We start from the raw sequence: 17976 nt of genomic DNA, 5'->3' as shown, positions 1-17976 counted from the left end.
AAAACACATTTTCTTAGCATGGGAGATATCAGTTTTTCATACCAATGGTCAAAACTCTCTGTATTGGCAGACCCACATTTGACAGCCAGTTATACAGGAAGAATGTGCCATCTTCTGTGATATGCATCAGAGGCACCAAATTAGCAACTTTCCTGAGTCTGCTAAAGACAAATGCTTCAGTCTCATAGACTGAACCCAGGAATGATAGCCGAGGACTCTATCACAAGTCTACACTCCCAGCTCAATGTGGCTAAGTTCTAAGGCTCAGTTTTCCTTATTTATCCTAAAGACAGAAGACTGAACACAGGCATATTAGGCATAAAACCATGAACTTGATTTAATAATATTGATTAGTAACTAAAAGCAGATCAAAATGTATAATTTTATCTTATCATTCATTTATATCTTTACAATAAACAGTAAGCTTATCCTTCCAAAAAAAAAAAAAGGAGGGGCGGGTGGGAAGTCTCTCTCTTTGCTTTACTTTCGGTTAATGCCTTCGTGAGGGTCTGGATACAGTTTGTGGGCAACCGAAGCCTCTTAGGGCAACTCCCAGATATTAGCCAAAGTCCCTCTGCCCTCTTCCTGGACCCTGACAGCCCAACTGGGTGTAGGCAATAACCTTTACAACTATCATAAAAATCTGGTAATGCAGCAACCAGTTAAAAGTCACAAGGATGGTTGCCAGCCTCTTAAATCTGCAGCTAGGCTTATATCTGTCAAAACATCTCAATCCCCCTGTAGCAGGATGCCACAGGAACACTGAACACCACTGGCAACACTTCCTTTTCTATAATTGGGAATTCAGCATCATGCTAAAAAAAACCTCCAAATTCACTCCCTTAGAGCCCTACTTAAATTAAGAGGACTTAAGATTTCCCAAAAAGAAGGCTCAAAATTTTGGAATGAAGCATTTCAATTCGCACCCTGGATCCTGTCAGCAGACATTTCCAACCCAGAGGTCTGGACCAGTGTAGCCTATCTGGCTCGTAAAAAGGAAATCCAAGAAAGGCACCATTTTCCCCTTTCCTTCCTCCCCGTAATAACTGCCATCCGACAAGGCTTAGGAAACCAACCTAAGGCTGAGGAGAATTTACTAGCACCAGGGGATAATAAAGGGGAGGGTTCAAATAATGAAAAAGACTGTAAAGATTGCCCAACAGCAGATTCAACAGCCCTAAAAAAAAAAAAGAAAAAAATCCTGACGATTGCCTGGTAACAAATTCAACAGCCCAAAAAATAAAAATTGACCAAGTCAGACAAAAACCACCCATTAACAAAAATAACCTTTACCCCCCTCTTCCCCCCTATGAATCCTCATGGACTGATTTAACAGACCCAGATGTTAAAACTCAGACTTCAAAAACTTCCGAAGACTCCCAGATAAATCCCACTCCCCGTTCACTGCCAGCGCCACCATCTGTGGTGCCATGCCCCACAGCCATTGAACAGCTCTGTAATCCCAGGGGTAATGGAAGTTATTGCCCCTAGTATCCTCAGCCACAATGGCCTTAGGACCCAAAAACCCCACCTGTAGAAGCTTTCCCTGTTAACCTACAAATAACAAGACAACATCCACTGGCTTGGTACCCCTTCCCGGCAGCAGACTTAAAAGAACTATGCCAAGCTGTCCATGATGATGGGATCCATGCTCCATGGACCAACTCTATACTACAGACCTTTAATACTAACCTCCTAACCCCCAAGGACTGGAGAGATATCTGTAGATCCACCCTTCCCAGTCCATTATTTGTACAATGGGAGGCTTTATTTAGAGATGAATGCCTGATACAGGTTAAAAGGAATGACATACATAATCAACAACTGAAGACCACAACAAGGGCAAGATCCACCACCTGGATTCATAAATTGGAATTATGACCAACTGTTCAGTCAGGGCAATTTTTCCACAGGAATCCAGGAGGCTGTAATTCCTGCCGGCTGTTTTGAATGGTCCACTTATGTGCACTACAGACCTAGGACCACCTAACCCCTTTGTCCATAGGGCCTGGAGAGACCTCTTCATTAACCTTCCTAAAACAGAAACCAACTGAAGCCCTCACAGACTTTATACTAAGAGTAAAGGCCAGTTTAAATAGAAAAATAATAGACCCTACAACCAAAGCAATGGTTTTAAACAACCTTGTCTGGGAAGGGATGATCCCTGAGCACAGACAAGCATGCCAGGGACTAAAAATTGAACATTATGACAAATGGATTGTGGCCACCCATGACATTGGGACTGCCACATACCAGGCCTCCTCCCTTGCCCAGGCCTTTGTAGCTGCAACCTGACCCAAATCAAAATGTTTTAAATGTGCCCACCCACAAAACAGATGGCTCGCATGTCCCTGTCAGAGACAAAGAAAAGGAAGAGGATGAAACGACACCCAAAACCACACCAGATCACGTGGAAAGAGATCCATGACCTGGTGGAGACTGCTCCCCGCAGGTGCCCCTCCCCCCCAAGCTTCTTTCTCTGTCATCCTCATGTCCGCTTTACCCTGCTTATCAGCAATGCTTCAGCCAGCCCCGCTCTCCCTAATACTATGTTCTGGAGATTTTATGTCAGAGAAACATTTCAAGGAAAAAATCAGATATTCGGAACCGCAGACTGCCCCCTAGTGGGCTGTCAAAAACCCATAGAAATCATAATATACCCAAATACTAGCAGATACAAAACTAATGAATATGTTTGCTTTCCTGTTGGACAGAAAGATCCATCATGCCTCAAGGAAGTTGATACCTATGGGGGCTACCACTATTTCATTCCCTATAGGTTGGAACTAGGATTAACTGGGGCATATCAGGGTATAACAGGACAGGAAAGACCCATCTACCTAAAGGATAATAAGTATTTCTGTGGGAGCTATGACTATTCCCTAATATATGTTACAGATCCATGGGATGATCACTGGCGTGTCAGAGTAATGGGAAAGTTCTATGCAGGTGCATTCTCTAGCTACCCTACCACTGACTTTCATATCTCTTGACAGCTGTACCTGCAGCTAAGCCTGTGCTAACTCATCATAATATTATTCTACAGGAAAAACAAACAGAGGACCAGATAAGATCAACTATGTCCTGGGGCCAATACATTCAATATGTTGCTAATTTTCTTCCCTTCACCACCCACTCTAACGCCTCTGTTTCTTTTGTGCATCCAGCAATAGACCTTTACTGACAGCAGTACCAGTTAATACCACCCCTTCTTTACCCAGAAACAAAAAAAAGATTTCACTGACTCTCATCTGATGGATATCCCCCTATTCAAACAACTGCCTAACTATCCAATTTGCATTTCCAGCAAAAATAAGCCTACTCATTACAAATGCCTCACTAACATTACTCTTTCCAGGATAGCATGTACTATACCTCCTCTTTTTCTATGGTGCAAAGGAAAAGCACAACACTATGTTAACTCCTCTTTGTCCACCTTTTGTGTACCTGTAATGATTACTCCCCAGGTGTACCTATTTGAGGAGGAAGAGGCTGCCCTATGCCTTCACAGCTGCCAGTGGAGAGAAATCTTCATCCCCCTGCTAGTGGGACTCAGACTTGCCCTCTCTCTGGGTGCCCGAGGCATTGCGACTGCTGCTATTGTACAAACCCATCACCTGGCAGGAGACTTTTGAGACAAGCTTGATCAGGCAATGGCATCCACAACTGACAGCCTTGAGTCTCTCCAGTGATAAATGAACTCTCTTGCTGGGGTTGTGCTCCAGAACAGAAAAGCTCTAGACTTAACAACTGCTGAACATGGGGGGGGGGGGGCAGGAACCTGTGTAGTACTGGGAGAGGAATGCTGTTTTTTTGTAAATGAATCAAATGTTGTTGAGACCAATGTTAGTGCTCTCAAAAAACTTCGTAACAATCTATTTTCAAGATTTCAGCCCACTGAAAAATTAGGTTGGTTTAGTAACCCCTTGTTTTCATGGCTCCTACCCTTTGTTAGCCCCCTGGTCACGCTGTGTGTCATTTTGATGCTTGCTCCCTGTTTCATACAGTTTCTTTCCAACAAATTACTACCATTGCAAAAATTACTACCAATCAGGTCATGGTCCATTATCAAACTTTGGAATCTCCCGAGATAGATGAATTGGCTCTTAAAGCTTGTGATGACACTTCTCCATTGTAAAACAAAACAGGGGGAGATGTTCGGGGACCCTGCTGCTAAGGTTGTATTCCTCCATGTCCGGATAGCTCTAAGGGGCTCAGCACTATATGGAAGGACTCCCTTTTTCAGCGGAGGCCTCCTGCTCTCTGCCTGACTTACCTCGGATGTGCCACCAAGCACGGATGCCTGACCTTATTAGGAACACGACCTTTGGCATAGTTAACCTGCAATAAAACTACCCCCAGGTTTTTTCTATATGATAATTAGGCATCGCTCTATAGTTGGATAATAGGATTCCCCACCACATGTAAATAAAGCCTACTATGAGCACCTATCAGCTGAAGCTTTGGCTGTTGCCTCCACACTATATTTTCCCTGACCCCACTGAATAAACAGAGCTGTATCACTGAATCTGCCTCCCCAGAAAGTCTTTTTCTGTCCTGCTTGCTGGCCGTCCTGACCCCATTCATCACTTCTGCTCCCTTTATCCTCATGGACCAGTGGCCAACGACCCATGAGGGGAGGGAGAGACCCACACCAAAACACAGGAAATAGGTAGTAGCATCTAAAAGAACTTGATAATAAACCAATTATCAGAATGCTCAGTCTTTAACCTACCCATGTTTTTTTAACTGGAAAATGAATTCAAAAGCAGCATGATGACACAGAAACAACACAGATGCAAAGGAATTTTGAATCTCAGAGAAAGACAGGCTCTGAGATTCATGGCAGAAAAAACCAGCATTTTGAACCTAGCACATGCCAAACATAGTACACTACTTTTCTAAATTAGTTTCTTCCATTGTCTTTGCCCCAGGGAAGGAATCTCTATGGAAGGCAGAAGTAAGCAGAGGAAGTACATGAGATTTTATATCATGTAATTCTTCTGGAAGCACACTTTCTTCTCTTGACAAGTCTGTGTATTTCCTTTAATTTGGTTCCAATGTGTTAAATTCTTCAATTAAATTGTTTCTAAACAGTAGCTCAACCGGTGTTCAATTTTTTCCCAAGATTCCAAATTACCTGTCCCATGGTTGGGATACCAGGGAAAAGGTTTCTGAATAACTTTTAAAGGTTCACAAATTTGCTTTGGTGATGCTTTCATTCCAATTGCTTGAAGTAAATTTATTACTTGCCATGCATGCACACAAGATTTAGGAGACAATGTGACCCTTATAGTGAAAGCAGAAAGATGAAACAAAAGTGAAAATTTGAGCAGTTGCAGTTGACTTGTAGTCGGCTCTGGTAAAGAAGATGAAAAAAATGAATAATTATTGAAATATGCTGGTGCAAACTACAAGAAAGCTTTATTCTTATTGTCATATCCTTTAACCATCATGTATGACTGAGAATGTCCAATAATTTCCTTTTTCCTCAGGACTTTTCCAGGCACCTATCTATGAGTTAGCACTGTGCCAAGAGCTATCAAGAAAAACATTATGCTCCTCATCAAACAACTTAAAATGTATGGCTGAGACATCCTAGTCCCCTTTTTCCTCAGTACTTCCCCAGCTGCTTATCTGGAAGTTTGGAGTAGTCTCCTTTTCACACGGGGCACCACAATGCATTGTTACACTGCCACCTTAGAGTTATACCTAAATGAATAGCCTGATTCTTAACTTCAGTTATAACAGTGGGCCTGAAGTCAGAGGGTCTGGGTTCTACCAAATGTCTCTTGGAACTCTGCTGTTTAGCTAGGCCTCATCCATACATGTACTGAAAATCATTTCTTCAACATCAATTTGGGAAGCTAGAAGCTTGGATCCATCTGTATCTTAGCAGAGAACTTTTCCCTTTCATACCTAGGACTAAAACCTCTCATACACATATCAGGCATTCTTTTCTATATTAATAGTTTTCAATGAATATATGAATATGAATATGCTGTGTTCATCACTTTGATTTGCTAATCCTTAAGCATACCCACATTCATTCACTGCCTTGGGTAGAGGACAAATTAAAGTTTTGAGGAATCGAGCTCAGATGATCATGTCTCAAGAACATATAACTTAGTGAGCTTGTTTGCAGTGGCTCTTTAGTTGTAAGGTTAAGTAAAAGCCTTTAGTCCAGATTATGTCCATTTTGTAAAAGGCATTTTTACAATATAGCATTAACAAAGTAAACAGGCAATTCTTGACTGAGACAGAATATTTATTATTACAGCTGATCTTCAAAGGCACACACTGAGGTCATAGCCATCTTCAAACAACCTAGTACCAGTTGTTAGTAATAGAAATGGTTCTGTGCTTTGTTCCTGGCACCCCCAGCTTCTTCATGAGCTTCAACATTTCATCATGATTCAGCATCTCAAATAACCCTTACCAAACTTGCACTAATTTATTGTTACCTTCACCCTTGCTTGTTATTCACATGACCAGCAATACTAGAAGGAGTAGTACAGAAGGCCATTATGTCAATGGCATTTTATTTTCACAAAACAAAAGAGAGTTGTATGAAGTCAATATCAAAATATTAACCTGGTAAATTTATTGATGTTTATTGCACCAATTGTGTATGTTTGAGATATTAATCTAGAATTAATTTCATTAAAAAATAAATGAATATTACACATTATATATGCAATATACCAAAAAATGAATTGTTTCTAGATTTTGACCCATTAAACTTAACGCCAGGGCTCAACCCAGAAAAAGCAGCAATCCACAATCATTTAATATCCCAAGCTTCCACAAGCCAGAAAAGACTGCTGTTTGACTTATACCTTTCCTCAAGGGCCATCTGCTACTTCTCCCTACTTACTCCTTAATCTCTGAGTATATTTACAAACCTTTGGTTTTGTACCTAGCTCTGGTTCTCTGTCCCTCTGGAAACCTGATGTTTGACACTTTGTCTTATTCAGTACACACAGTAATCCTGGGATTCCATTCTCCCACTAACTTTCACCTGCAAGAGGAGGTAAGGCAATTATGTTTTATAGGTTTCTATTGTCATTCCCCAAATAAAATGATACTAATACCCATTTTGTTAATCTATAGCTATGGATCAGTAATGTCACTAGATGGTTCTTCTGCAATAGGTGTCAGTATCAATCTCATGTCCACACTGCTTCAATCAGTCAAATGAGCATTCATATCTGAGATGTTCTTACTTGCAGATCTGGAGGTTACTACTGGCTATTGGAGGATCATGTGTTTCCAACAGATTGGCCTGGTCTGCTGCACACAGTAGTAGCTTATCAAGACATGATGCTGATAGGCAGTCATTTTTTTAAGTTGCTGATTGCATCATAGGGTCAGAGTTTCTTCTGTCAAGTAATTGACATGGTCAAGCATAGAGTCCCATATAATGAGACAGTATCCAAGTACAAAGGAAGATGAGGTTTTGGAAGCAATTATTTTAAAAATTTGCTAGAATTGAAGTGCTTATAAGAATCATTTATGAGATTCAAATGAAATGAAATGTGTGATCATTGTAATATTAATTATTAAGCCATCACTTTCTAATTTTCTGTAATCTTTAATAATCAAAATTGCCATCTGTGGAAACAGAAAACACTGCTTAAATAGTCTAGATTAAGTGGTTCTTACAAACTGAGTATAATTATGAAAATCTATTTCTGAAACTTGAATTGGAAGAGAAACCATTGCTATTTAGTATGATTTGCTTTATAATTCTAAAAATTCTGTGATATTATTACATGGATTGCATTGTGAAAGTAAACCTTAATTATTTGATAATAATTATTTGATATCAATTATTTGATAATGTGTTAGTTCGCAGTAAATTTAGTTTTGATCAAGCTAGTCAAGGATTACTTTTAATCTTCATGTGTGAACTAAATATATTAATCTTTTGAAAGACAGCTGTTCATGTCTTTGTATAAACTCATTCCCTTTTTTGCTTTGATGATTGGTAACATTAAGAGTAAAGATGAAAGTGGGTAAGTCGATAAGTCTAATTCAGTCTTTGATTTCCTTATGCATCATGTTACGTTTTATGGGAAGTTTATTTAAAAACAGTCAAGACCAGAGCAAATTTGAACAGATTGCGAAGGAAATTAACCAGAACACTCTGCTTTTTCAAAATCCTCAGGCATTTGCAGAAATATTTGAACTTCATCAAAAATGTTAGCATATATATATATATATATATTTGAAATATATATTGAAATTTAGGTAGATGTTGTTTTAACTTTGATCATATGTAATAAACAAGATAGTGATGTTAAGTATTAAAAATTTTAAGCTGCAAAAGTTTTCATTTTACATTTATTTTGTTTTAAAATGTAATAATATGACAGACATGATTATACTGTACTTTTAGGTTTTGAATGTTTCACTGAAGGTTAGAAAACTAACACTTAGGTTGAGAATGCTGCTCAGTGATAGAACATTTTTCTACCATGTGCAAGGCGCAAAGTTCAGTCCCCACCAATGTAAACAAAACAAAATGAAAATACTACCAATCTCCTTTCAGGCATTATGTGTCAAAGTCTGGAGAGCTGGTCATTTTATATTGACTTTAAACACTGATGCCATTTTTTATCAAAAATTGTTCTTATGGGATAATACTTCTCAAGTCTGAACTGGCCTCTGTCATTTAAATTTGTATTGCTTTTCATTGTGAAGTTTTATTCCTAACTTTAGCTGAAGCTATTTTTATAACAGATCATAAAATAAATCTGTCAACTATTCTAAAATAGATATCCATATTCAACTGGGGCAAAAATTGATTTTTCGTGCTTGTTTAGTTTTTAAATATATATATATTAGTGCCTTTAACTGTTCAGCATTCAATTCTGTGACTTCTGTCCAGCTTGTTATCACACAATACAAGAAAGGAAAGGAAAATGCTGAAATTATATTGCTTAGAACTTAGAAGCAATACAAATAGGTTACTTCTTTCTAGACACACACAAAAAAATCCTTAGCACATTATACCTGCCTGATGATCTACAAGTTAGCCACATGTGACAAACCAATAAGCCCAGGGAAGATAAGAGCAGGGGCTGATTGAACTCTACACATCAGGAGACCTGAGTGATTGAAGGTTGCAGGTTATAGCACTTCCTTCAAAAACCTATGATGGTGGAAGGTATTATTCTGTCTATAAACAAGATATATATAAATGATAGTTTAAGCACTGATGAAAGAATATACTATTATAAATGCAAAAGTTGATTCTCAGTTTCATGCTCCAGTGGAGAAATAAAGGAATGTACATGGTGGTGTTTCAAATTCTCAGAACACTTAAATAACAATCATACTTAACTCTGAAGTTCATAAATGAATCTTTGTATCAAATAGCCATATGCATTAAGTGGCCATTCATAGTCACTGTGCAAGCTAATGTAAGCAAGATTTTCATATTTTGAAATACATCAACTGACAAAGGGGGAGGTACCCCAGACACCACCTGTCCCTTTGCAGGCTGCCAACCTGCATCTAAAATTCTAAGCAGAGTTAATTGAAAATTAGTTCTAAGTACATAATTTACTACCTGCAATTTGAGTAAGTATAAATAAGAATGCAATCTGTTCAAAATGGTAATATAACTACAGAGTGTGAAGACCATATCTAGAGAAAAATATCATTACTCACATACCCTGGCTTACCAGACTGTGTAAGATGTTCAGTTTGGAGTAATACAAGATAAAACAACATGCAGACAAGAAGACTGTTCTAGATAATAGAAGAAACATACACAAAGCCATACATGCTATGAGGTACAGCAAATATGTGAGTTGGTAAGTAAACTTTGGGGACAAGCAGATGCACCAGAGGATAAACTACAGAGGCAACAGAAAGCAGGAAAATCCAAGAGAGAAGGGTTCATGCTAAAGCAAGCTGCTTATATTATATGACAGTATTTCAATAATGAGTTTCTTAAAATTTGAAGGATTGCTTGTAGGCAAGATTGCTATACTGAAGAGTTTAAAATATTTTATTTATTTTTGTTATTTTTATTTTTGGTCTTTTTGAAAGAGGGTCTCCCTGTAGCCCCAGCTGGCCTGGAACTCACTATGTAAACCAGGCTGGCCTTGAACTCACGGAGATCCGCCTACCTCTGCCTCCCAAGTGCTGGGACTACAGGCACATGTCACCACGCCCGGCTTTATTATTGTTATTTTTGTGTGCATGAGTTTATTTCTTGCATGTATGTAAGGGCACACATGTCCAATGGTGCCCATGGAGATCAGAAGAAGGCATCCAATCCCCTGACACTGGAGTTATGGACAGTTATTAGCTGTCATGTGGGTGCTGGGAACCGAACCTGGGTCTTCTGCAAGAGCAATCAATGCTCTTAACCACTGAGCCATCTCTCCAGCCCCAAGTACTGAAGAGTTTAAAATAGAGCAGTGCAAGTACATTGCACATTGTTGCATGTGTTCTTCAATAGTGAAACTGTTTTAGGTTCTCTGAATTTAATAAAGATTGTTACTTAAATAGAAGTTCATAAGGTTTATGAATATTCAAATTCATGGACAAAAGAAGTAACACAATTTAAAATATCATGAAAAAAATGGGTTCATAAAATCAGAAAAATACTACTTGACAATATAAGTAAAAGTGCATTTCATTTGTAATACCCATGTTGCCTCCTACTATTGGGCAGTTTTGATTCACCAGGCCCCAAATCTCTGCAGAGTTCCTTAACTTTTGGCCTCAAACCAACTTTATTCAAGCTGTCAATTATGACTAAACTCCAGATTATTTTTCATAGGTTATTCACCAAATTCAATAATTCTTGTATGCTTTTTCTTTACCAAGAGAGTTTGACCTGTTAGGTGTATAATATCGGAAATGTTCCAGATAGAATGGTATATTTTAGATTTCCTAAAAAGTCAAAAGTGGCCTAGAATACATGAGAACCTGTTTCATAAAGGGGGGGGAGTGATAAAAGGTAAAATGATAGCACAATATAAGAGACCCTGGTCTGAGCTAGGTAGCTCAACAGGTAAAGGCTCTTAACTCCAACCTTGATGACCTGAGTTCAATCCCTGGGACCTACATAGCAGAGAGAATGTGACTCCCTGCAAGTCGTCCTCTGACTTCCATACACACTGTATACACACACATACACACACACACACACACACACACACACACACAAATATTAGGGGAAAGAAAAGAAAAGCACACTCTCTTTAACAGAATAAAGGCATTTTTTCTTTCTTTTTAGGTTTCTGGGACAAAGTCTTCCTCTAACCCCAGGTCTGGAACTTGCTATGTAGACCATAATGGCCTTGATCTCACAGAGATTTCCCTGTCTCTGTCTCTGGAGTCCTGAGTGCTGGGACTAAAGATGTAGGCCATCATGCCCAGTTGAATTTTTAAAATAAATAAACAAACATTTCAATGCAAAAGCATAACTCTTACTTCAAAAAGAATAAGGAATAGTTTATTCTGGAGCCAAATATGAGTGACTATGGTCTGGGAACAGATTCAGGTTACTCTAAATTCCATGTTCCAATGTGGTAAAAGTTTTATCATGTTTTTATAGTAACAGAACAAAGAAAAGTCATAAGTCAAGACACTTTTCAAATATATTGGTAAAACATTAAGTAGGCAAATACAGCAAATGAGAAATCTCACCTATAGATCTCAGAAGCTATCTGATGATGCTTAGTCTTTTGGTTGATGGAAGCTGCTTACAAAAAAGTTTTATATATCTGTTACTCACAGAATGTTAGGTCAGAAGCAGAAATGGCAAGGAAATGGTGAAAAGTACCCTGAGGCTTTGGATCTGTAACTTTCCAGACTCTCTACAATCACTGAAGCTCTAATCAGTTAATCAGCCTTGCAGAAGAAAATCCAGTGTGAAGATATAAGGGTTTTCTGGGAACTTCTACTCACAAAAAAAAGAAACTTTGAATATCTCCTAAAATGACTCCTTTCTTGTTCAGAGGCAAGTGAGTCCAAAATACCAGAAGTGACCTCAGTAAACAGATGTCCTAAGTGAAGTCCTAGGATTGGGCTACTACCTGCCCAATGGAAGGTGAAGTTTAAATATCACCTTTGGGGTTGGGAAAATGGTTCAACAGATAAAAGTATTTGTCACATAAATATAAAGTCTTGAATTCAGATCCCCAGAGCCCACATAAAGCTAGGTGCTCTGTAATCCCAGTGCTCCAATGGTAAAATGAGAGGTGGAGACAGGAGACTCCCTGGAAGTCACAGACCAGTTAGCCTGGTATAGGCAGTGGTAAAGAAGACACCTGTTTCAAAAACCAGATGGAATGCAAGAGTTGGCATATGAGCTAGTTCTCTGATCTCCACACATCCACCATGGCATGCACATACCAACATCCACACACATGAATGCACACATGCACTCACATACACATATCATATATAGACACAAAGATTAAATAATAACAAGTAACAGAATGTTTTATTGGTTTGGTTTTTTTTTTCCTTTCTCCATCTTCTGTGTCCCCCATTGGTGTTCTTTAAGATTCTCACATAAATGTGTTTGTCTCTTGTGACCACCAGGAGGCAGCCATGGACGTGAATGGATTGCCATGGATCTAATAATAAACCAGAGGACTCACTGCTTGCATGTACAAGTGTACCAACAACACGGACAGCTCTGATTTTATCTCATACCTATGAGAATCACAGTCACATGTTTACAGAACTGAACAATAATAAAAAGGCTTCTCATATTTGTGAGGACCACAGCCAAATGTTTACATGACACTGAATAATAAAATGGCTAGAATGCAACAATTCAGCAAAGTAAGATGAGCACAGCAACATTATTCCATGCTATGTCTACTTAGAAGGTCACCATGTTTTGTGAGTATGCTGGATAACTTTAGTGTCAACTTTACACACCTGGGTAGAGGGAGCCTCAATTAGGGAATTGCCTCCATAGGACTGGCCTGTGGCCATGTCTGTGGGGCAGCTTCTTGATTGTTGAGTGATGTGGGAGGGCCCAACCCACTGTGGGTGGTGCCACCTCTGGGCAGGTGGGCCTGTGTTTCATAAGAAATCAGGCTGAGTAGAAGCCTAGGAAGCAAGCCAGTAAGCAGATTTCCTCCATGGCCTCTGCTCCAACTCCTGTCTCTAGGTTCCTGCCCTGAGTTCCTACCTTGGGCTCCCTGATGAACCTGGGAGATATAAGCTGAATAAACCCTTTCCTCCCCAAGTTGATTTTGGTCAGAGTATTTTGTCACAGCAATGAAGAAACAAACTAAAACAGTGAGAAACTAGGAGGAGAACTGTCATTCCAGAGGTATCTGTCCTGGAAGCATTTTTGAATAAACTTTCTCATAAGAAACAAGGCTCTTCAGACATACATACACAGAATTCAACTTATTTCACCAATCATATTTTTAAAGCCACATGAACACTATTTCACAGTCCCGACATCTTTCATCTTTATTTCATATTTAGCCATTGGATGTTGTTAAAATAAATTCAAAGGACATTTATTCTCCTAACATTTGCAATTAAACACTTAAATATATAGAAACTGAAGGAATCTTAGCATACGGTGTAGGAGAACATGGAAAAGGGATGAGATCTAGACCAAAGATGGCTAAGATTTAAATAAGATAAATGCAAAAACTGTTAAGCAGGACAGCAGGATAAAAAGGAGGCCATGTAGGTGCAAAAAATATCATTATTGAAAGGATTTTCCAAAAAGATCTTTCATACTACTCAAAGTTGGTATTAGTTACTTTTCTCATTGCTTTGACATGACAGAAACAACTTAGGGAGGAAGGGTTTTTATTCTGGCTCAAAGTTTGAGGTGATACAGTCAATCCTGGTGGGGAATGCGTGGTTGAATGAGCAGCTCTTGGTTGTAGCAGTGGAAGTATGAGGTGGCTAGTTACATCATTTGGCAAGAAGCAGAGAAGGGTTGAGCCAGAATGGACCAGGAGACAAACCATAAAGCACACCCTTAGCAATCCACTTCCTCTGGTTAGACCCCACCTCTTAAGGGTTCCACAGCTTCCTAAAACAGCACTCAACCTGTGTACACTTAACTTTATTTAAACCATAGATTTCACAGAATGCACACCATAGAACTATGTTTGTTTCTTAAAATATACAAATGCTTCTCCTAAAGCAGCTTCTCTTTGGGGGGAAAAAAAAAACTTGTTTTCATTGACACTTTGATTTGTAAATCCTTGTGGGATATACTATGACATAAATATATATACAAATACATATGTGTGTATATATATACACACATATATATATATACCATATATATAGTATTATATGGCTAAATAAGAATAATAACTACTTATATCTCCTCAAACATTAATGTCCTGTTTGAGACTTTCATACTCGTCTAGTTATTGTGACATATATAATAAATTTTATAATCAACACTCAACCCACTCTGCTACAGAAAGCCAGAGACAATTCCACCTGCATTTTGATGCCATTTATAGAACTTTTTTCTCCTTGTTCTCCTGCATCCTTCTCCTGACTCCAGTCTCTATTAACCACTATTCCACTCTGTTTTTCTAAGAGACATACTTTTCAGTTTCCACAAATGAGACTATTTGCTATTTTTCTGAGACTCTAGCTTACATAACTTAACATAATGACCCAGTTTCACCTACCTTGCTGCAATTGACAGAATTTTATTCCTTTTATGACTGAATAATATCCTACTGTGGATATTACTAGATTTTTAAGATGTATTTTATTCTAAGGTTCTATTGGGAGCACTTTCAAAATTTACCCAAAATCTCTCTTCATTCTTGTATCCAACTGTAAGTTAATAAGATTATCTTATCTACTCTTTTAATATATTAATATACTCAAAAATATTATCAAATCCATCAGGATGGATTTGGTACCCTTTTAACTCTCAACTATTGAGTTAATATTGATTTAAAAGCTTAATTCTCAAAGGACTAATTGACCTATAATTCTTGTATGAAGTTTCTAACTGATTATCCTAACTGTTCACTAGATGTGATTTAAAAGACACAAGGTCCTAGACATGTTGAGAAAAGAGAGAGTGTCTTCAGTTAGAAATACATCAAGAAAGATGACATACTCCTCCTGTTACCAGAGCTGTGATGCCCTCCTGTGACATGGAGATGGGGTCTGATCCTTTGAACCTGGAGCTGTGGCTCCATCCTGTGAACCTGGAGCTGTGGTGCCTTTCTGTGCCAGAGCTGTGGTCCCCACCTCTGAGCTAGAGTTGTGGTCCCCTCTTGTGAGCTGGAGCTGTGGTCTTATCATGCGAGCTAGAGAGGTGGCCCCCCCACAGTAAGAAGTTGTGTTCCCTTCCTGTGAGATCAAGCTGTGGTCCTCTCCTGTGAGCCTGAGCTGTGGGTGCCTCCCATGAACATGAGTCCCCTCACATGATCCTGGAGCTTTTGTTAGTACTATGAGTCACAGTTCCACATTCCTCTGGTGGTAGGCTGATGGTTGAGCAGAGTGGAGGTTGGAGAACTGTCCAATGTTGGGTGACAGTTTTAGCCTTCTCTAAATGACTGCTTCACCTACCCCCTCCCCCAGCTGCCCCCCAGCTCCCTCCCCTGAGGTCCCAGGTTGCACATGGCAGTGGCTTTATCTCCTATACTGGGGATAAGGGAGGTCTCTGTCATTTGCAGATTCTGGTCTTGTGAGGACTGATTCTCTAAAATGGACTTCACATGTCTTCTGAGGGCCAGCTATGGTCTTCACTCCACATGTGGACTCCCACCATTACCACTTACCAAGAGGTTTTCAATTATTTTTCCATTACTTTTCTACAGTCACAGTATGCCTTCACCTATGCCCTACAGAAAGTGTAAAACACTTTATGGAACTTCTAGACATAAAATCAAAGTCTAGGGGTTGGAGAGATGACTCAGAAGTTAAGAGCACTGACTGCTCTTGCAGAGGACCCAGGTTTGATTCCTGGCACCCACATGGTGGCTAACAACCATCTTTAACTTCAGTTCCAGAGGAATCTGACTCCTTCTTCCAACCTCTGCAGGCATTGTATGACATGAGCTGAGCGCACTTAGATACATGCAGGCAATACACCCACACACAAGAAATAAAAATAACAAATAGCATATTTTTTTAAAAAAATCACAGTTTGGGAAGTTAAAAAAGAAATAGAAAGCACTGTAGCAACTAAACTGATACAATTCTCAAACTAAAAATATGTAATTACATTTAGTCATATAAATTCACAGTTTGTACTATTATTTTTGAATATTATTTACTGACAAAATTTTACTGCTGGCCTTCAACAGTAACGTGAACTCTGTCCTTGTTGGTGTACTGTGTCTGCCAATCTACTCCCTTTCCAAATTCTTCAGTATATAAAGTTTTTCGATGCAAACATGTTATTTCTTAAAGAAAGCAATGCTAATAAAATATTTTTTAAAAGAAAGAAATGTGCCACAAGAGAGAGACTTGGATTTGGGAGTGGGTCTTGAATGATGTCAAAGAAAACAAAAGGCTGAAGAGGTAGCTTGGTTAAAAATAGTGAAAAACACAAAGCACAAAGTATAGTTGATGAATTGCAAGTTTAACAAGACAGATGTTATAAAGTTTAGAAAGCTGAAGACAGAGATTTGAGAAAACATTATGAAAGGCCTTAAACAAAGGACATGGCCAATTTGATCAGTAATGAATCATTATACAAGGGATAATGATTTGGGAGTTGATTTTCTTCGTATAGTGATCTTGGCTCCGTGTATGCATGTTACTTCACAATACCCCAAACTAATTATGATGCTGAAAGGTATGTTGCCAGATACCATCATCATTCTGGCCTTGTTTGCTTCCAGTGTTCATTCAGCCCCCAAAGCATGCTTCCCTGCCTTAAAAAAAAAAAAAAAAAAAAAAAAAAAAAAAAAAAAAAAAACCAACCTCTATTCTGCATTTTACTGTTTGGCTTCCAGTTTGGAGCTCTGGTATTATCTTTCTGCCTGGATGAGAATCCCCAGGCAGCTGCCTTTTTAAAAACATTCTGACACCTCATGGAGAAGCTACATTGTCAAGCTTCATTATCAGAGACATTACCACCAGATTTGAATTGCAATGTGGGACACAGGTGTCCATGGATGTAAGATTCCAAGTTATAGCCAAAATGTTTCCCTTAATTTATTGCTGCCCTTGTGAGAAAATTAATTCATGCAACTTTTTGTCTTTGTAAGTCTGATTTTCTTCTCATCATAGTGCTCTCTAGGATCATCCATTTTCCTAAATAATTTAAATTTGTTCTTTGTGGCTTAATAAAACATCATGTTTTTGTATGTACCTCACTTTCTTTAACCATTCATTGGTTGATAGCCAGCTAAGTGGATTCTATAAATTTTTTAATTTTATTTTTTAATTTTAATTCATACACAAAGTAATAAGTTTCCTTATGGCATTTTTATGTATGCTTAGTTTGGCCTGATTTCCCCCACCTGCTCCTCTCACTTAGTCCATCCCATCCTGACCTGGTTACATCCTTCCATCCCCTCCCCCAGTAATCCCCTTTCCACTTTCATGGCACATGTCCTTAATTTCCTCCCTACCCTGCCTGCTTCCTTAAAGCTTCTTCAGCATTTCATGACCTCTGAGCATACTCATTCCCACATAAATACATATATAATATACATACATATATATGAATCTAGGATTTGAATATGAAAAAGAACATGTGATATTTGTCTTTCTGAACCATTTATGCAATGTTTCTATTAGAATCATCCTCACAGACATTTGAAAAAATATTTATTTCCACCATCTTTCTCACATGAATATTCAAAATCCTACTGATTTCTTCTTGAACTATCATCCTAATAATTAAAGTGGCCAGGTAAAAATCACATAGATTGGCTTCTGAGTATATTTTCATGATTACTGGTATTAACAGAGTAATCAGCATAGTCATGAATCTTATCCAGTTGTCAACTGTGACTTTTTCACCAACTG

This window comes from Nannospalax galili, unplaced genomic scaffold, assembly GCF_000622305.1.
Source record: "Nannospalax galili isolate Female #2095 unplaced genomic scaffold, S.galili_v1.0 scaffold956, whole genome shotgun sequence".
Classification (NCBI taxonomy): domain Eukaryota; kingdom Metazoa; phylum Chordata; class Mammalia; order Rodentia; family Spalacidae; genus Nannospalax; species Nannospalax galili.
Note: the sequence above shows the minus strand (reverse complement) of the source record.